Below are 23,012 nucleotides of genomic sequence, written 5' to 3'. Positions count from 1 at the left end.
CAGTGACTGGGGGAAGGAAACAAATAAAGTGGACAAAAAATTGTAGGAGCCAGTTTCATGCTGTCTGCCCCAGGATTCTGGCTAGAGGACTGCCTGTGGAACTCTGGGACCCCACATTTGAGGACCCCACTACAAGCTGTGGGCACACCCAAAGCCCCAAGAGGTAAAGGCACACCTCCCCCCAATCTGGTGCCATGCCTTTTTTTCCTCTCTGCCAGCTTTTTTTTGTGTGTACAAGCTCACAACCTTAATGGCATGTAAGCTCTGGTAAGAGAAACCAAAAAATTGTGTTATACCACCACCTTCTGGAAAAAAAAATGAAAGCTTCTAATTATCAATCTGTTAAATTGTTAAAATTAAAGTAAAAAAAACTTAAATAAAGAAGGTGTTATCTTTCTCAAATGCAGTGGCAGAGTCACTTTTTAGCAAACACTGTGAAAAATCTTGGTAAGACAGTATCATGAAAAGAAAATTACAATTTTCCAGCAACCAAACCCCAAAATACAGAATATTATGGTCTAACCAATAAAGAATTCAAAATAGCTGCTATGAAGAAATGTAATGAGCTACAATAAAATTCAAAAAGGCAATACAACAACCTCAGGAATAAAATTAATGAATAAAAGGAGTACTTTACCAAAGAGATTAAAATTCTAAAAAAGAGCCAAACAGAAATTCTGAAGTTGGAGAACTCAATAAATGAGAGGAAGAATGCATTAAAAAAACATTGAAAATAGAGCAGATTAGATGAAAGAGAGAACAAGTGATCTCAAGGATAGGAATTGAGAAGTGATTCAGGTGGAAGAGGAGAGAGAATTAAGATTTAAAAATGTGAAGAAACCCTATAAGAACTGTCATACTCCATCAAACAAGCCAAAATAAGGTTAATAAATATGCCAGAAGAAGACAGAAACAAGAAAGCAGAGAGCTTATTTAAAGAAATAATAGCTGAGAACATCCCAAACCTAGGGGAGAAACTGGATATACAAGTTCCCAAGTCTAATAGAATACCTTATCATCTCAACACAAAAAGACCTTTCCCAAGACACATTATATTAAAACTGTCAAAATTCAGTGATAAAGAAAGAATTTTAAAGGCAGCTAGAGAAAAAAAGAAAGTAACCTACAAGGAATCCCCAGTAGGCCATCAGAGATTTCTCAGAAGAAACTTTACATGCCAGGAAAAAGTGAAATGACATATTCAAAGTATTGAAAGATAAAAATTGCCAGACAAGTATACTCGATCCAGCAAAGTTATCCTTCAAATATAAAGGGGAAATAAAGGCTTTTCCAGACAAACAAAAGCATAGAGAATTTAGGACCACTAGACCTGCCATACAAGAAATTTTAAAAGGAGTTCTTCAAGCTGGAACAAAAAGATAAAAGTACAGAAAACTCTGATTAAAGTGATAAATAGTCAGAATTACAAAACTCTCTTTTATAGAATAGTTTATTAAACACTTAATTATATAATATAAGTTAAAGGAAAAGAGCATTAAAAATAACTATAGCTACTACAACTTGGTAACAAAATCACATCATAAAAATATAATTTGAGGCATCAAAAATATAAATGAGGAAGAGTAAAAGGATAGAACATTCATAGGTGGATGGAGATAATTGATATTATTTAAAAAAAGACTATTTTATCTATGAGCTGTTTTATTTAAACCTCATGGTAACCACAAAGCAAAAATCTAGACATAAAATAAAATCTAAACATAAAACAGAGGAGACTTAGGAAATCACCATGGAAAACTACAAACTTACAAAGGTAGACAAAAACAGAAAAAAAAAAATGGAGAGATAAAATAACCACATAGCAAAATATAAAATGGCAGTAGTAAATCCTTATATATCAATAATCACCCTAAATGTAAATGTATTGAACTCACTAATCAAAAGGCACAGAGGGGCTGGATGGATAAAGAAGCAAGACTGAATTATTTGCTGCTTAGAAGACACTCATTTGAGCTCTAAAGACACATGTAGGCTCAATGAAAGGATGGAAGATAATATTGCAAGCAAATGGAAACCAAAATGCCATATTTATATCAGACAAAATAGACTTTGAGCCAAAAAGGGTAACAAGAGACCAAAAAGATCATTATATAATGATAAAGGGGTCAATACATCAAGAAAATATAACAATCATGAATATACATGTTCCGAAAACCTGAGCACCAAAATATATTAAGCAATACTAACAGATCTTAAGGGATAAATAGACAACAATACAATAATAGTAAGGTAATTCAATACCCCACTATCAGCAATGAATAAATAGTCCAGTCAAAAGAATCAACAAGAAAACATTGGAATTGAACCACACTTTAGAACAAATGGACTTAACAGACATATACAAAACATTCCATCCAACAGCAGCAGAATACACATTTTTCTCAAGCGCACATAAAACATTCTCCAGGATAGATTATATATTAGGCCACAAAACAAATCTTAGCAAATTTAAGAAGATTGAAATCATACCAACTATCTTCTCTGACCAGATGGTGTGAAGTTAGAAATCAACAAGAGGAAAGTGAGTAGATCTACAAATGTATAAAAGCTAGACAACATACTACTAAACAACCAATGGATCAAAAAAGAAATCAAAAGAAAGATAAAAAATTACATCAAAAAAAGAAAAGAAAAATACAACATATCATATTTTGTGGGATGTAACAAAAATAGTTTTGATAAAAACATTTATAGCAATAAGTGCATATATTAAGAAATTAGAAAGATTGCAAATAAACAACCTAACATTACACATCAAGGAACCAGAAAAAGAGGAACAAATTAAGTCCAAAATTAGCAGAAGGAAGGAAATAATAAAGATCATAGAAGAAATAAATAAAATAGAGACCAGAGAAACAATAGAAAAGGGCAACTATACTAAGAGTTTCTCTAAAAAAAGAAGCAAAGTTGACAAACCGTTAGCTAGACTGAAAAAAAGAGAGACATGACTCAAATAAATAAAATTAGAAATGAAAGAAAATTACAATTGATACTACAGAAATACATAGAATCATAGGAGACTACTATGAACAATTATATGCCAAAAAATTACATAACCCAGAAGAAATGGATACATTTCTAGAAACACACAATCTACAAAGACTGAATCAGGAAGAAATAGAAAATATCAACAGACCAATAATGAGTTAAGAGATTGAATGAATAATCAAAAAACTCCCAATAAAATAACTCCAGGACCAGGCAGCTTCACTGGTAAATTCTACCAGACATTTAAAGAAGAATTAACACCAATCCTCATCAACCTTTTTCAAAATATTGAGGAGGAGGAAACACTTCTAAATGCATTCTACAATGTCACCATTGTCTTGATACCAAAAAGAGATAAGAACACCACAAGAGGGGCTGGCCCCGTGGCTTAGTGGTTGGGTGCACACGCTCTACTGCTGATGGCCTGGGTTCAGATCCTGGGTGCGCACCGACGCACCGCTTCTCCAGACATGCTGAGGCGGCATCCCACATACAGCAACTAGAAGGATGTGCAACTATGACATGCAACGATCTACTGGAGCTTTGGGGAAAAAAAGGAGGATTGGCAATAGATGTTAGCTCTGAGCCGGTCTTCCTGAGTGAAAAGAGGAGGATTGGCGTGGATGTTAGCTCAGGGCTGATCTTCCTCACACACACACACAAAAAGAACACCACAAGAAAAGAAAACTATAGACCAAAATGAATGAATTTAGATACAAAAATTCTCAACAAAATATTAGCAAACCAAAATCAAAAACCCATTAAAAGGATTACACACCATAACCAAGCAGGATTTATCCCAAGATGTAAGGATGGTTCAAAATATGCATATCAATAAACATAATTCATCACATTAATACAATGAAAGATAAAAATAACACTATCAGCTCAATAGATGCAGAAAAAGCATTTGACAAAATATAACATCCTTTCATGATAAAAACTCTTAACAGGTTGGGTATAGAAGGAACATATCTCAACATAAGAAAGGTCATATATGACAAACCCACAGCTAACATTATACTCAATGGAAAAAAATTGAAACTGTTTCCTCTAAGTTCAGGAAAAAGACAAGGATGCTCACTCTCACCAGTCCTATTTAATATAGTACTGGAAGTCCTAACCACACAAATTAGGCAAAACAAAAATATAAAAGGCATCCAAATTGGAAAGAAAGAAGTAAAATTGTCACTATTTGCTGGTATTATCTTATCTATGAAAAGTCCCAGAGAGTTCATTAAAAAACTGTTAGAATTAATGAACAATTTCAATAAAATGGCAGGTTACAAAATCAACATACAGAAATCATTGGCATTCCTTTACACTAACAATGAAGCATTGGAAAAAGAAATAAAGAAAAGTATTCCATTCACAATAGCATCAAAAACAATAAAATACTTAGTAATAAATTTAACAAAGGAAATGAGAGATCTGTAGAATAAAAACTACAAGACTTTGCTGAAAGAAATTGAAGAAGACAAAAACAAATGGAAGGACATCATGTGGTCATGGATCAGAAGAATTAATATTGTTAAAATGGCCATAACATCTAAAGATATCTGCAAATTCCAAGTAATCCCCATCAAAATACCAAATGCATTTCTCAGAGAAATAGAAGAAACAATCCTAAAATTTGTGTGGATCCACAAAAGACCCCAAATAGCCAAAATAATCCTGAGTAAAAGAACAAAGTTGGAGGTATTACACTTTCTGATTTCAAACTACACTACAAAGCCATAGTAATAAAAACAGTATGGTACTGGCACAAAAATAGATAGACTGAAGGAACAGAATAGATAGCCTAGAATTGAGTCCCAGCATATATGGTCAACTAATATTTGACAAAGGAGCCAAGAACACTCAATGGGAAAAGATAATCTATTCAACAAATGGTGATAGGAAAACTGTAGAAACACATGCAGAACAACAAAATTGGACCCCTATCTCACACCATTCACAAAAAGTAACTTAAAACGGATCAAACACTTAAACATAAGACTTGATGCCATGAAACTCTTAGAAGAAAACATAGGAAAGAAGCTCATTGATATTGGAGTTAGCAATAATTTTTTTGGATATGACACCAAAAGCACAAGCAACAAAATCAAAAATCAACAAATGAGACTACATCAAACTCAAAAGCTTCTGCACAGAAAAAGAAACAACAAAATGAAAAGACAGCCTACAGAATGGGAGAAATTTTTACAAAGCAGAAACGTTATAAGGGGTCAATATCAAAAATATATAAAGAACTTATACAACTTAATAAAGAAAACTAAAAATCTGATTTAAAAATGGGCAGGATACCCTCAATGTCCATCCATGTTGTCACAAATGGCTGGATTTCATCGTTTCTTACGGCTGAGTAGTATTCCATTGTGGACATTGAGGGTATTATGCAAAGTGAAATAAGTCAGAGGGAGAAGGTGAAATACAATATGATTTCCTTCATTAAGTAGTAGATAATAACAACAATAAACAAATACATAGAGACAGAGATTGGATTGGTGGTTACCAGAGGGAAAGTGGGGAGGGAGGAGGGCAAAAGGGATAATTCAGCACATGTGTGTGGTGATGGGTTGTAGTTAGTATTTGAGTGGTGAACGTGATGTAATCTATGCAGAAATAGAATTATAATGATGTACACCTGAAACTTATACAATGTTATAAGCCAATGTTACTGCAATAAACAAAAAATTAAAAAAAAAATGGGCAGGAAAACCAAATAGACATTTTTCCAAGAAGACATCAAAGTGGCCAACAGACACATGGGAAGATGCTCAACATCACAAATCATCAAGAAAATGCAAATAAAAACCACAATGAGATATCACATTACATCTGTTAGAATGGCTATCATCAAGAAGACAAAAAACAATGGGTGCTGGCAGGAATGTGGTAAAAAGGAGACCTTGATACACTGTTGGTTAAAATGTAGTTTAGTTCAACGACTATGAAAAATGATATGGAATTTTCTCAAAAAATTAAAAATAGATTACCACAAAATCCAACAATTCCACTTCTAAGAATATACCCAAAGGAAATGAACACAAGATTTTGATGAGTAATATGCAGTCCTATATTTATCACAGCATTATTCACAATAGTGAAGATATGGAAACAACCCAAACACCCATTGATGGATGAAAGGATGAAAAAGATGTAGCATATATACACAAGGGAATGTTATTCAGCCATGAGAAGGGAGGATATCCTGCCATTTGCAACAACATAGATGGACCTTGAGCATATTTCACATTATGCTAGGTGAGATAAGTCAAGACAGAGAAAGATAAGTACTATATGATATCACTTATATGTGGAATCTAAAAAAGTCAAACCCGTAAAAAAAAAAACCCAGAAAATAAAATGGTGGTTACCAGACAATGGAGGTGGGGGGATAAGATTGATGGAGATTAAGGGTACAAACTTGTAATGAGTAGTAAATAAGCCATAGAGATCTAACGTACAGTATAGTAAATATAAACAATATTGTACTGTAACTATGTAACGTGATAAATATTGCTACAATGGCAATTGTATTACAATATATAAACGTATAAAGTAAGAGCTCTACACCTTAAATTTACACAGTGTTACATATCAAATTTATCAAATTAAAAAATAATAAAATATAGTGGCAGAGTTGTAGACAGCATATAGCTGGAACTTATTTTATCTGTTCAGCCACTCTTTGTCTTTTGATTGGAGAATTTAATCCATTTATGTTTAAAGTAATTACCAATAGGGAAGAAATTACTATTATCACTTTATTAATTGTATGTCTTGTAGTTATTTTGCCTCATTTCCTCTATTGCTGCCTTCCTTTGTATTTCATTGATTTTTTTTGTACTGACATGCTTTGATTCCTTTCTAATTTTTTAAAATCTTCTATTGTATTTTCTGTGTGGTTATCATGGGGATAACATAAAATATATCTATTTTTAACTGATAACAACTTAATTTTTTTTCTTTTTTTATTGTGAAATTTTTGTTGTACATTATTGTTTATTGGTCACCATATAAGTGTATCCCTCCATCCCTTGTGCCCACCCCTCACACCCCTAGCCCCTGGTAACCACCAAACAATTCTATCTGTCCATTTGTTGGTTTATCTTCCACATATGAGTGAAACCATGCACTGTTTGTTTTTCCCTTTCTGGCTTATTTTACTTAACATAATACCCTCCAGGTCCATCCATGTTGTAACAACTTAATTTTAATTGCATACAAAACTGTACTCTTTTACATCTTCCCCATTATGTTATTTGTATCAAAAATTACCCATTTTTAAATTTTGTATCCATTAACATTTTTTTTAAAAAAACAGTTTTATTTATTTATTTATTTATTTATTTATTTATTTATTTATTTATTTATTTATTTTTTGTGAGGAAGATCAGCCCTGAGCTAACATCCATGCCAATCCTCCACTTTTCGCTGATGAAGACCAGCTCTGAGCTAACATCTATTGCCAATCCTCCTCCTTTTTTTTCCCCCCCCAAAGCCCCAGTAGATAGTTGTATGTCATAGTTGCACATCCTTCTAGTTGCTGTATGTGGGACGCGGCCTCAGCATGGCTGGAGGAGCAGTGCGTCAGTGCGCGCCCGGGATCTGAACCCGGGCCGCCAGTAGCGGAGCGCGTGCACTTAACCACTAAGCCATGGGGACGGCCCCATTAACATGGTTTTATAGTCATTGTCATCTTTTTTGCTTTTCTCTTGTATTCTATGCCAAAATAAAAATGATTTACATTCCACTTTTACTGTATTGCAAGATTCTGTATTTTATTTTATTTTATATTTACCTTTACTAGAGAGCTTTATATTTTTATATGCTTTTATGTTGCTGTCTAGTGTCCTTTTCTTTCACTTGGAAGACTCCATTTAGCATTTCTTGTAAGACATGTCTAGTAGTAATGAACTCTCTCAGCTTTGTTTATCTGGGAAGATCTTTATTTCTCCTTCACATTTGATATAGCATAGATATAGCAACAAGACATAGCATTCTTGGTTGGCAAGGTATTTTTTTTTTTTTCACTTTTAATATATTAGCACACTCCCTTCTGGCCTGTAACGTTTCTTTTGAGAAATCCATTGTTAATCTTGTGTGAGCATCCTTCTATTTGACAATTCATTTTTCTCTTGCTGCTTTGAAGACTCTTTCTTTGTCTTTGACTTTTGACAGTTTGATTATAATGTATTTCAGTGTAAGCCTCTTTTTGTTTTTCCTGGTTAGAGTCTTTTGAGCTTGAATTTGGATGACCATTTTTCTTCCTCATATTGAGAAGATTTTGGCCATCATTTCTTCAGATAAACTCTCTTCCTCTTTCTGCGTCTCTTCTTGGATTCTCGTATTATCTATCTTGCTCTGCTTCCTGATGTCTCATAATTCCCTTATGCTTTTCTTCACTTTTCTGTTGTACCTTATTGATCTTCTAAAGTTTATTATTTTGAATTTTTGTCAGGTAATTAATGGATTTCCATTTCTTTATAGTCAGAATCTGGAAATTTATTTTTTCCTTTGATTGTTCCAGGTTTCCCTCTACATATGCCTTGTGATTTTGTGCAAGAATTTCAGCACTTTAAACAAGAGCTGCCTCTCCCAGTTTTTAAGGATTGACTTTGTATGCAAGAAGACCTTCACCAATCAGCCCTGCTAGCAATTCTGTGGACTGTCAACACTTTTCTGGGAATACGTCTACTCTGAATTTACACAAGTAATTTCCCAATTAGAGAGTTTGCAAGATTTCTTATCAGGAGCTTGTAATTCCTTGCTCCCTCTGATGTTTACCTGTAGTACTACAGGTTCTCTAGTCTTGGAAGAAGCTGCTAAGCTTGCTTTTGTTCTCAGGGACCCCCCCCCACCCCAGGCATCCAATGTATGCCAGTTTTCTGTCAACACTCTGAGTCAAGTGAGAGAGAACCATTCTGGCAGCCTCCCCAAAAGTTAGACTGTTGGACATACATTTTACTTCTCTATTTCTCTCCCAAAGCAGAAGCCACAAGTAGGACTTTTTCTCCCAATCATGCCAAAGTGTATCAGCTTGGGAGAAGGGTGATTGTAAATTAAATGTAGCAGCTTTTATAACACATTTAAATGCAGCTGTTTTGGATGTGTGTTTGCCTGAAATACTGTGACTTCTTAACTTGTTTCTAGAGTTCTCATAAAGGCTTTTTGAATCATATGTTGTTTTTAACTCATTGTCCTAGGGGAAAAAGTCTAGAACTTCCTATCCTGTCATCTTTCTGATATCAATCTCCTATTCTCATTTACTTTTGTGTTCATTTTTGGATATTTTCTTAGTGGTTACCGTGAGAATTACAATTGTTAAATTCTTGTTAAATTCTTAAATGTATTACAATCTAGTTTGAATTAATATCAACTTAGATTCAATAGCATATAAAAATTCTACTCCCATATAGGTTTGCTCTACTTTTTATGTGGTCTTTGACACAAATTTCATCTTAATACATTGTGTGCTCATGGACATAGTTTTACAATTTTGATTTTATTCATTTATCTTTTAAATCATGTAGGAAATCAGTGATGTTACAGTAAAAATTGGCTTTTATATTTATCTATGTAGTTACCTTTCCTGGAGTTTTTATTTTTATATGTGGCTTCAGTTTACTGCATTACGTCTTCTTATTTTGGCCTGAAGGACTTCCTCTAGAATTCTTGCAAGTCTAGCAGGAATGAACTCCCTCAAATTTTGTTTACCTGGGAAGGTATTAACTTCTCCTTCACTTTTGAAGGGTAGTTTTGCTGGATATAAAATTCTTATTTGATATGTCCTTTCTGTTCCTTGACCGGCCCATACTTTAAATATAATATCCCACTACCTTATGACTTCGGTGATTTTTTGATACAAAAATATGTTAATCACACGAAAATTCCTTGTATGTGAGTAATCACTTCTCTTTTGTTGCTTTCAAGATTTTTTCGTTGTCCTCAGTTTTCCACAACTTGATTATGATATGTCTCAGTGTGGACCTCTTTGCAAATAGTTTTCAAATTAATTGAGCATCTTTAATGTGTAGTTTTGTGTCTTTTATCAGATTTGGAAGTTTTCACCCATTATTTCCTCAAATATTCTTTTTGCTCCTTTCATTTTTGCCTTTCCTTCTTGGTTTTCCACTACATATACGTTGTTATACTTGATCATGTCCTATATATTTCTTAAGCTCTGTTAATTTTTATTCATTCTTTTTCCCTTATGCTCATTATACAAGATAATTTCAACTGACTTGTCTTCAAGTTGACTAATTTTTTCTCCTGACAGCCCAAATCTGCAATCTTAGATGTTGTTCAAGTACTCCAGTGAAAACATCTGGGCCGGAAGGTATATTTTTTAAGTTTGTAATTATGAATTCAATTTCTTTAATAGTTATAGGGCTACTCAAATTACCTATTTTATATTGGGTGAGTTGTGGAAGTTTAAATTTTTTGAACAGTTAACTAAGTTCATCTAAGTTGTCAAATATATATATTTACAGTTATGTGTAGTTGCAGTGTGAGTGCCTGACAATTAGTTTTTTGACTGTAATATAACTGCTTAAAATTAACCTTTTGATTGCTGAAGAATCCATTTAAAAGACACTTCTTTCAAATAAACACATTGTCAGCTACACAGCTAGATAAAGAGGTAGGCCATCCCACTCACAAAATTCCCCTTTAGAAAATCCTGTTTGACCTAGAACTGACATTTTGAGTGATCCTGCTTTTTCCTTTCTGTGCTTTAATTCCTGCTTTTATGTTTTAAATTCACCAATAAAGAGTGAACCTGCAAAACCCTAGGCACCTCACTTGACCCCAATAAAGGCAGAACCCCAGGTCCATGCTCTCTTTCTCTACCCATGACCTCAATGTGTGGACCCAGGGATTCTGTATACCCTCCAAGACCTGTGAGTAATAAAGCTTATTTTTCAAAGATCCATGATGTTCATTGCTGAACATCATATGATCTTGCAATCATAATAAGAACCACAAGGTCTGGTCCAGCCACAATATTGGCTCCTGTTGGGGAAATATATGTGGGGTCTCACCACAAGTAGTACAGGCCCAGATGACTGCCCTCAGGCATTTTTAGCCAATAGTATATTAACCTAAATAAAAAGACAAACTGAGGCAAGATTGAATTACCAGAAATTGAGTTTATTTAGGAATAGCAGAGGAATTGCAATTCAGAAAATGCATGCTATAGAAACCTACAGGTGAGTCATTGTGGGTTTGGGGGACAGGCTGCATTTATAAACAAGGAGTGAAAAAATGGGGAAGTCCAGCCAGTGTCCAAGCAGTAATAACTTGAGAACAAAGAGAGATTCTTGGTGAATTTCATTGGTCAGGAGACAAGTTTTGGTCTTCTGTAAATCGAACATTTATGAGAAATCAGTCTCTCAATTCCTAAGTTCCATTCTCCTGAAGGTGTATGCATGAGATTCTCCATTTCATATCCTTTGGTTCCATTTTATATTGAAATCTTTTTTACATTTCACCTTCTTCATCAAGACATTTTGCAGAAAACATTGCTGATCAACACTGTTGTTTAGGTGTTGTTTTCCTTTATTCAATCAGAGACATTGTTAGATAGAGTGCGTGTCCCTTGAAGCTGAGAAGGACCATCTTCAGGTGTCTTGTCCCATGGATGAGGGAAATGGCAAGTGGATTTCATTGGCCATATTTGAACAACAAAAGGAACAAAAAATGAAGAATCTCAGTCATGCTCTTCTTGCATGTCTAGTTTAGTTTTCATGGTCAGTTGAGTTTTAGAATAAGCATAAAAGAAATATTCTTAACACAGTGCACTAGGGAGATTACTATGGTTATTATAAAAAAGAATAATTCCCACTGTCTGGAGTGCACTTTAGACCCATGGTCCCCAAGACCCAAACCAATAAGAATCAAATAAGCCAAAAAAGACCCTATTGAAGGGATCACTTTCTTAACCCAGATGACTTTGTTCAGTGATCTTATGTATCTGAGTCTCAACTTGCCCAGAAGTGTCAATCCAAGTGCACCAAGTGATGTTGCCCATAGCACAAACACCTCCTTGCTCTGTTGAAAGATAACCAAGTGATACTCTGTTATCAAAAGGAACTTTGGACAGAGAATCTAGGGATTTTTTTTTGGCAGCTATTGCTTTAGCAGCAGATTCAGCAATATCTTCATGAGTTAAGGAGAAGTTCCTTATTGTAGCCTCATTTGCACTTACTACTAGCCAGAGAAGTATGGATTTGACAAATAAAGTAAATTTTAAATTATAAATGCCTCCTGGTAAATCTTGATTGAGTCTGTGACTTGGAACTAGAAGGGCAGTAGCCATGGAAGCCAGTAAAATTTAAGGGTCTATAGCATAAAAATGTTTTATTCTCATTACCCTTGCCTTGTATCCCTTGCTTGTACAGAGCATGGACAGAAGGTTCCTTGGGTTTGGGGTTGTTAACCAGAGACAAGGAAATGGACCCTCAGGGCTATAGAGTCTGACACATTAGAGACAGGGCTCAGTTTGTTCCAGAGAAACTAAAACATAGGAAATCAGGTAGAAGATTGTGATGGGCATAGCTGTAGAATCACCAGCATTGCGGCATATCCAATAGTAGTTTGGAAGTTGGATTATGCCCTCTTTGCAATAGCCTGAGATATATGAACACTGACATTATCTTTCCAGCCCAGAGCAAGGCTAAAGATAGACAAAAGAATCATAAAAGACCTTCATGGAGTAAGATTTAGGAAAAGGACGCTCAGAGAGGGAAGGAGGAACAGAAAGAAATGTTCTTGACTCAACAGCTTGGGAGGAAGCAGTCTACTTCGGTGTTGACTACTTTTCTTCCTAGTCACTTCGATTTTGAGATCTCCAGCAGCTGCACAGGACAATACATCAAGTGGAGCCTTCCTTAGTTACAAAATATGCATCAAAGTTTCAACACCTTGTAATTTGGCAGCAGTGTCAGTGGTGATGTGTTCCTGGTAGGGTACTTTTTAGGAGTCTTACTTTTGCAGAAGCATCAGAGAAACTCAATAACTGTCTTTAACAACAACAACAAAAAAATTAAAATGTCTATTGTTAGAGATCTAATGAGAGTTAATTATAATGGAATTGACAAGGATATTTGGTTATTTCTGTGACATACATTTTAAGATAACTAAAATTATGACTGATAACATTATACCAGAACATATCAAATTTTATATAATTTCTAGAACACATATTAATAACAGCATCCATACAAATATAAGCTAAGAAGGTTAAACATCACTTATTTGTCTGCTTTCCACATAATTTAACATATCAAATAGGCCTAATTAGTTTTACATTTTACTAAGTGAGAGACAAATCCTTTGAGATTTTCCAGGGAACCTCTGGGAAATCTCAAAGTTACTTTGAGGTCAAAAAGTCTCCACTTAGAATTTGATTTTGGAAAGTTGTCAAAACATCAAAAGGTTTTAATATTTAACTAAATAGTATCACAGATCATTATAAATAATAAACATATATTCAACTAAAGTGATAATAGAAGATTTTAAAGGCAAATACAGAAGGTTACATAGTTGTGAACAAAACATAGCTCTTTTAATATTGAGAAGACTGAGTTTCCTTAAGTAATCAAAGACCAAATAAGGACAATGTGAAGCACAGTAAATTATTTTGGTAGGGTACAGAATTTTTGCTGTCCACACAGATTACTTAAAAAGTAAAGAAACTTTCACAATCTTTTATCAAAAGCAACACAAAAGTCCAAGGAAACTTTGTCCTTTTAGCAGAGAGAAAATCAAATTCTAATTTTACACCAGTGTATTTTTCATATTAAAACACATTTTAAAAAACACTTAAATCTATTCCAATCTTAGCCAGCTTGAACACACATAAAATTTTCTTCCCAAAATTCTTTTTTCACAAAGCTCCTACAACTTTTTCATATCCATTCAGATTTTGTAATATACACATTTTTTTTCTCATTCTGGAACAATGAGTCATTTTATTTTCCTTGCATGTTTTTTGTACATAGTTGTTTCTTTTCACTCATTATTTCTAAGTACTTTTAATTACATACACTAATTAGAATTCTTAGATCTTAAAGTTCTTTATTCCTAGTGAAAATTAGGAAGTAAGGAATTGTGTACTATCTATTACACTACAATTCTGTGGATTGGCAAGCTTATAAATATATTTCATAATATCTAGAAGTATATTCTTTCTCATAATAAATTTTTTAGTGTGGCACAAAGCATGTTTATTAAGACCCAACTATCTTTAGTTTCTCTGTAAAAGGAAGCTAAAAGAGGATAAACCTATGTATAATAATTGATGTTACAGTATTTTATCATATTTGGAAAGGATCTAGATATTCAATAAATGTCCATCATTTAACTTATCTCAGTATAACTTTAAGGTTTCAAGTTACCAAAAGATTTTGGAAACTATTTTTTAAATAGATATACCTTAAAGCATAACTATCTTAAAAAGTTAATTTGTAAAGTTTTATCTTATTTGCTTCTATTTAATTTACTTGTTCTTAACACTTATATTTAGATTACTAATGAAAATTTCATGAGACATTAAACAGTTAACCATCATCTTAAGTTATGTTTCTGGCTGATAAGTTTTGTAACAGAGATAACACAAGTTTATTTGAATTTTACTAAAGCTAGGCAGAATAAATATTATATTTAATGTTGATAACTCTAAAGACATGTCTATTTTAATTTGACTAACAAACTTAAACTAGATTTTATTTACCAAAGATTATCCTAGATCACATAAACTTGAAAAACATCTGGGTTGTTTCTATATTTCTGAGAGTATACTTAAGTTATATACTGCATGTTTATCTTTAAGCCAATTAAATAGAGCTCTTCACAAATTTATTTTAGCAATACCATACAGAGGTATAAAAATATCACACATTTATATCATACATTCATAGACATACATAAACATACAGACAGACACAAACAGAGATCTTATAGCTATTGTTTTAAGATTTTAGCCATGAGGCAGGTAAAATAATGCAAAACTCACTGGTTTATAAAAGAACAATTGGATCCAAATTGTGTTTCTGGCAGATGGAATAAGTTAAGATACCTGCTTAGATGGCTTAAACTTTTTACTTATATTTGTGGTGAAGATTTTTAAGATTTTTCGTTTGGGTAAGTTCAAAACAGCTTTTTCCTTTTTATTTTCTTCTGATAAGAATTACCTCCCTTAAATTTGCATTTCAAAGTGGTGGTCTAGATAAGAGTTCCTGGAGAAGACTGGGTAGAATATTTACATCTCAAAGGCATAGGGAAAGAATTCAATTTCCTCCAAGAAGAATTTTTGTTTTCTAAATCCAGATCTTGTACAATATCTGCAAGCATTTTGAGGTAAATAAGGAAGGTTTGGGAATTAGTAAAAAGGATAGGTGGGTTTTGAATTGTTTCTAAAGCCACATTTCTGCTCTTGTAAAGACAAGTACAGTTGTTTTTAATTCCTCAAGGAATTGGGTTGCAACTTGAATGACATCATGGACTGAACCATCCATCAAACTATATTATCTTCAATTTGCTTCTTTATATCAGGGAAAAGATCTTCAACTAAGATGGAAATCAAAAAAATTTCTATGCTCTATATTTAGAGCTGTGTGTCTTTGGAATGTTTTAGTAAATCCTCTACAGAAAGGGCTTCAAAATGTTTTTCTTTCCTTCTGGGTACATAGTTCTATTTTAGCTTAGGGGAAGAAGCCTAAAAAAGTTTCTGAAGAGGCCTAAAATGTATCTATCAGACTCTGAATATCAGCTTACAAATTGGTCAACTTCTGACCATAGAACTACTTAACAGAAAGTCCTTCAAATATCTTGTAAGGTTTTAGCCAGGACAAACAGTAACTATTCCTGGCAGTATTGAATGACCCGATGGATGCAAGAGGTGTCCCCAAAGAGAATGAAAAGGATATTACCTTCCCAAGATCCAGATACACTTCCAAAAATACCCAAAAGAAAGAAAGACCTAGATAATTCCCTGGGGGTCTGGCAATAGTCGGTAAAACCATAGCCACAAGTGGAGTTCAACCCACATTTCTATCTAGCCATATTTGGGGGGGTGCAAATCCTGATAGTTGCCAAGCCAAGATCTCAGAACACAAAATGAGACAAACAAGAAGGCAACAGCTGTCCCTGGGAAAGGATCAATGACTAATAGTCCAGATTTGGAAGAGAAGGGACAATGTGAAATTTTAATTTTCCTCTCCCAACTGGGTACTACAGACAGAGATTTGGGGGAGCTGACTCTGGTAAGAATTCTCACCCTTCACTGGCTTCTGCCAGTTTTCCCAGGATCTCATCTGCAGGCTCTGGAGTGAGTGGGATTTAAAGTAGAGAGTGTAGCTCTAACATCTACCAGAATTTGGCAAGGTTTTCCTTTGGATGGTTAATGGAAAAACTGATAGCAGTTATAGAAGAATCCCTTAGATTTCTGTCAACCCTGGGAGAGGCCCATATTAGGGCCCTCCTTCAAAGGTGGATATGGGGGTATCTGTAAGGCCACTAACATGGTAGACTTTTGTTTACTGTCTTGTGGTCTCCTAAGAGTGGAAAGACAATTCAGATAGAGGATTAGTAGACTCTGGGTACTCAATAAAAGGAGAAGAGAGGGGAGTAGTAAGGAGTTATGTCAGTCTAATAGTCTGTTTTAGGTACCTCTTGTGTCTTTAATTTTTTATTAGCCTTTAACAATGATTCTTTCAATGAAGCTATTTTGGAATTTTGAAGCATTTTGGAGGCTTCTTCGTGCCAATTAAAATAGGTATCCCATTCTGTTTGTTTGATTTGGGAACCCCTGCTTTCAAGTGCATTTCTTAAATGAATGATCTTGTCTAATTGGAATGTTCCTCTTAATGACCATTGTAATTCTAGGTTGTCTTTTGTAAGATCGGTCCATTTAGTCAAAAATGCACATGAGGAGAGACCATATTTTTTAAACATAAAACTAGCCAGGATTCCTGAAGGGGCAGGAATACCCTGCCCCCAAGTATTTAGATGACTGGGATCCCATTTTTTTTGTAATTTTCCTGACAACAAAGAAAAAATCCTAGATAGCCTAAGCGGTATGCTCAGGGTTGGGACTTGGGTTTTGTTTCACAGTGTGCCTTTTATAGGATACTTCTTTTTCCTGGCAGACAGCCTTTGCCCTATTTGTCCAACCCATGACCAGGCGTACCTTGTTGCACTGAATTTTCTTGTGGTTGGTGAGCTATCTATTGTGAAACTTGTTTATCCATGACCACCTTATTCTTACATAGGAGACTTATGCTTTGGGGATGGTTGCCTCTCATATAAAGGTGGCGAGTGCTCTAGCAGCATTTAGGTGCTTGACTCGTGCTCACTGATTTTAGTTTTGCTTTCAGGAAAATCCACAAGTTTAAATCTAAACCAAGTCCATTCTAATTCAGAAACCAAGGACATTCTAACTCAGAAACCAAATGCATTCTAATTCAGAAACCAAGAGCATTCTACTTCATATATCAAAAGAATGCCCACCAGAGGAACAATCTGTCTTTACCCAAAATCCAAATAAAGTTGAAGAGTTTGATCACATAAAGGGAGCTCAAAATATGAGAGAAGACTCACCAAAACCAGAAGCAGAAGGTGACTCATGGAAGCATTGATTGCAAGGGTCTCAGTGCGGATAACTCCCTCCAAGCATTGTCTCTTTGGATCCTGCTTCTGACACCATTGAATGTCACCCTAATTAAAGGGGTAAACTGAGACAATCTTGAATTACCAGAAATTGAGTTTATTCAGGAATAGGAGAGGAATTGGGATATTATGGATCCAATTCCTGGTGTGATGTTGCTAAAAAAAATTAGTGGACAAATATACATGTTCTGAAAATCTTGTGCCAGCATCTCCTAAGAAACCTGAGGAGATACATTAGTTCCTGGATAAATGTAAAACCCCTGGTTTCCTGGTTGTTACTTAATGCTGCAGCATACGAACATGCCAAGGTTCTGGCATTATGCTCCAGAGGAATAGGGGCTTTTCCGAAAGACCCTTAAGTATCATGCTAGTGGAGGCAAGCCCCAATCCCGGGTAAGCAAATTGGGACACCCTAGAAAGGGAAATGGCCACCTATGAAGAATGCTCACAGGAACATCATCCACAAAATTTTTTGGTAACAACATGTAAGGTTAAGGTAATGGAAGAACATAGGGAGTAAAAACTGAGATCAGAAATTGTAACTTAACTGAAATTAAAATTTACTTAAATTTTTTTTTGCAGCATGAAGGAGAGAAGGGAGCTAATTGGCTATTGCAGGTTTTTGGAATGAGTGCTGTACTGTTACTTATGGCTGCTGAAATGCATCAACTGGCTGGTATTTCTAAAGACCCTAAAATCCATAACCTTCTCAAAAATCCATCAGGGCTATATGTCTGCTTTCTCCAAGATACCACAGATCCTGAGCACCCTTGGCTTTCCCCCAAATGGAGAAGAACAAAGAAATATACTTCATGAGGTGTCCTTCTAACCAAGGGAGAAGCTGACATGGTTATCAAGGCTTCTAGTGAGGATAAATAGGGAGCAGGGAAGGCAAAGTCTCCATCAATATTTGTAGCAGAGCCCAGCCTCTCCTCTCTTGGATATTTACTGCCTGGTGTTATGCCTATCCTTCCCCATGGTGATCACTGCTAAGGCTCACAGGGAATGAAAAACATTAGATGAGGCCCATCTCCAGTTGTGCAAAATGGGCATAGTCCAATGGGTTTATCATTTCTATGACCATAGTGACCCAAATGACACTCTTTATTTCTAACTCTGAAGGGACCCCATTTGACCCTGAGTCCAGAGAATTCTTTTACAGGGTAGTCCCCCTAATTACCGGGCAGTACTACTAAATTTTATTGCAGCTGATGAAAACATCCAAAAAGCTCTGGAAGCCATTGACATGGTTACTAGACATGGAGGAGATCCCCACCCAGATGCCAAGGTGATTTAGACTCATGCTTCTCCACTCCCACTGCCCCAGGAGAGTCTGTCTCAAACAAGTTTCTCTCAATGGAAAGGGTTCCCCACTCCCTTCCCAATAAACTCCAATCTAATTTGGCCCTTTATGGGAATATACAAGCAAATGTCTACTGGAATTTATGAAAACTCAGGATTCCTGGCCACTTAATCTCTGGACAACCAGTCTTTTAACTCCAGGCCCTGAAACTAGAATTCTTACAGCTATAGCCCCTTTCTGCGATGCATCCTCTTGCCACACAACAACCCTCTAATCTCTTTGGCACTGACATAGTCCCTGGTACCTTCTCTGCCCTCTTTCCTAACCTCCAGAACTGGCAGGCCCCTAAGCCCATACTCTAGGAAATTGGTGGCTCCCCAGGGCTTGTTCCACCTCCTGGGGACAATTGCCCAAATATCATTCTGGTGGTCCATTGGGACAATAAAAATGCACAGTCCTTTTTGGCCCTATTGACACTAGGGCTTAAGGTACTGTTATTCCAGGTAATCCCTCTAAATTCATGAAAGGGGAGCCCTTCTACCTACAGGACATTGCCAGTAAAACAATCAAAAGTGTACAAATCCATTTGGATGTAATTGTTGAGACCATTCACCTCAAACAGCTTTTGGTCATGAGCCCAAGAGCCCCCCAACCCTGGGCTCTTTCTTTGGCTTTTATAGGCATGGATGCACTGACATGATGCCATGCCACATGGAACAAGCCCAAGTTCTTGGCCTTCTTGATAGGACTCACCAAATAGATGTCGGTGACACTACTTTCTCCATTCAAGATGGTAAACGCTCCCCAATACCTACTTAAACAGGGTGCTAAAGGCCTATGCCCTGTCATTAATGATATGCTTGAGATTTGACTCATTAAGACCACAATCTCTCCTGTCAGTAACCCCATTTGGCTGGCGCTTAAGCCAGCCACTAAGGCATAAAATGTCTCACCATTGACTATCGAAAACTCAATAGTCAGGCTCCCCTGATTAAGGCTCTCAATATTATTCTTAATATTGTAGAACAGATTGAGGACATACAATGAGCTCAAGGAGAGTCCTTTGCAGTCATTGACCTAGGTAATGTGTTCTACTCTGTTTCCATTATGGAGGAATCCCACACCCAATTTGCTCTCACTTTTGATGGGGCTCAATACACATTTACATGGCTCCCAATGGGATATTTAAACAGCCCTGTGATAGCACATAACCTCTGTCACCAGGATTTAAATACCTTACAATTGGAAAATTGCCATTTTTGGCATTATGTTGATAACATTATGCTGAGGATTCCCTTTGAGGAAGCAGTATGAGCAGATCTGCACACACTTACAGACTGCCTACACCAATGTGGCTGAGCAATTGCCCCTCACAAGATCCAATACCCAGCCTCATCTGTCAAGTTTGTGGGTGTCATCTGGTCTTATGAGGTCTTAGAAATTCCTTCAACTGTCAAACATTAATTACTTACCTTAAACCACCTGCTACACCCAGACAGGCATAACACATACTAGGTCTTTTCATGTTCTAGATGTAACACATCTCTCATCTCTCACTAATTACTCACCCTATATATGGAATCACATGCAAGTCTGCCACTCTCCATTGGGGCAAAGCCCAATAGTGCCCTTTGGAAGCTACCCAGCAGGTAGTCCAACAAGCCATACCTCTAGGCCCACCTGGCTTCAAATTCTTAGTTGAGTCCTTGGTCACACCTGACTATACCTCTTGGAGTCACTGGACCAAACATGAGTCCACCTGGCTTCCTATGGGGTTTTAGACTAAGCAACTACCCCTAGCTTCCCTTGAGTGACAGCTTTTGGCATCCTATTGGGCTCTTTTAAAAGCCAAGGCTTTAACCGCCCCCCGCCCCCCGTGCTACTCCATACCCAAATTCCTATAATACTTCAGGTTAGAGACGCCTCCCAGCAAAAGCTCTGCATGGCCACTGATGCCTCTTTGGTAAAATGGAAATGATACCTTTTGGAGAGGGCTAAACCTGACATCAAAGGCCTTTCCAAATTACAGGAGGATGTGGCTTCCCCCCCGCTCAGCCCCTTGCCCAAGAGCCTTGAGGAAGTGACAGCTGCACCCCCCCCTTCCTCTTCTTCTGGTTACTTGGGAATCCCCTTGGGACCAACAGCCTAAGATGACAAGAAATCAGTATTCTTCACTGATGGCAGAACCAAAATTTTACACAAAGTAGCTCGCTGGAGGGCTATGACATTTCACTTGGCCTCAGACATCTTTCTAGCTGAGAAAGACACTCCTGGCTCAGCCCAATTGACAGAACTTGCAGCTGTTCACCTAGCCCTTAAGGAGGCCAGAAAATGGAGGCTTTCACAAACTCACATTTTCATAGATTCCCGAGCTGTTGCTAAGAGCCTTGCGGTTTGGTCTGGCCAATGGCTAAGAGACAATTTTCTCATACAATGCAAGCCCACCCAAGGCACTCAGATATGGAAGTAATTAGCATAGTCCCCAATTCCTATCACTGTTACTTACATTTTTGCTCATGCTAAGGGCTCTATACCTGAAGACATTTCTAACAATAACATAGACTCCCTCACTAAGCCCTCCACACTCTACCCAAAACAGACTCCTCAGGGTACTAATTCTTCCCACTGGCTCACAAAATGGGCCCACATGACCTCAAGTCACTGAGAAATTCATGGCTTAATAACTTGGACTCAAGCAAGAGGACTTTCCCTCTCCTCAGCAGCAGCTATGGTTGTGATAAATGAGTGCATTCTCTGCTCCCAGACCAAATAATGGAGGCTGTCTAGATGGGGACATATTTCCCTGGGAGATGGACCAGATGGACTGGCAGTTTGATTTTATTGGCCCACTGTCCCCTTCTGCTGGGGCTTCCATATATGCCATCACAATTACTTACATGGGACTCCTCTTGGCCATCCCTGCCTGGAATTAATCTTCAACACAGGTAAACTTTTTCCTTACTAAATTTATTCTTGTTTCCTTTGGATCACCAAACATTATTTACTCTGACCAGGGCACCCATTCTTCTTCTCAGGAGACTCAAGGATGAGCTCTTTAACATGATATTCTTTGGAATTTCTATCTAGGCTGCCACTCCCAGGCTGCTGGCCTCATTGAGCATCATAACAGCATTCTTAAAGAGACACTCCTTAAATTACTTTCAGGCAAGTTGTCTTCAACATGGATTGGACTCTTGCCTCAGATCTTCATCTGATTAAATCTCGCCCCCTTAGCCTTCATACCCCACATACCAATTATTATACACTCCCCCAAATTCCACTTTAGGTCATCTCTGGCAGTCCTCAAGCTTTTACCCTCCAAGATAACATCCTTACTTTGTCCTCCGACTACACTTTCACCTTCTACGATGAATTTTTGATCATCTTGCCATCTGCTTCATGGGATCCTATTGGTATAGCGCAATTTGATTCCCTCATCATTGAATGCCCCCCAGGCCAAGAGCCCACCAAGTTAGTGCAAGGTGATTTCTTTGGAAACCCTGACAATAGTGAGAGTTTGCTGAAAGGAGCCAACTCCATGCTGACTGCTCTCCCTGAATATAGTGGCTACAAGGGCTGGCTAATGAAACTAAATTCTCCTACTAATTTACAGAAAGTGGAAATCATCACCCTGACACGAACCAGTGTTACAGTCTGAAAGAGGGAAAGAAACTCTCTGCTTGCTACACTCAAGCCACATTTGGAGATGAGAGTATGGTGAGAAAGCTACAAGTCATGGCTAGACAAGGTAACCACGACTTGCTCATGGAGGACAAGCAGACTCAGCCATTAATCATCAATATACACATAGCTCAGCCAGAAGGAACTCGACCTAAGATCATCAAATGTCAATGATCTATAAGGCTACAGCTATTCTTTTTTTTATTTTTTTGGCTATGGTTATTCTTATTGCTTTGTACCACCTGAGTGATAGGGTTACTGGTAAAATCCTTGAGCCTAACCATCACACAGGTACAATGCTAGAACAATACCACCCTGGCCCACAATTGCACTACAGGTTGGA

General features: G+C 36.6%; 1 pseudogene; it reads left to right on the top strand.

The window, feature by feature from the left end:
• LOC131418858 (olfactory receptor 2W3-like) overlaps positions 1 to 22,646 on the top strand; it is a 98,644-nt pseudogene extending 75,998 nt beyond the window's left edge.
• Positions 22,647 to 23,012: the final 366 nt, after the last annotated feature.

Source organism: Diceros bicornis, chromosome 20 (genome assembly GCF_020826845.1).
Source record: "Diceros bicornis minor isolate mBicDic1 chromosome 20, mDicBic1.mat.cur, whole genome shotgun sequence".
In the NCBI taxonomy this organism is placed as follows: Eukaryota; Metazoa; Chordata; class Mammalia; order Perissodactyla; family Rhinocerotidae; genus Diceros; species Diceros bicornis.
Note: the sequence above shows the minus strand (reverse complement) of the source record. Positions and strands in the feature narration are given on the sequence as shown.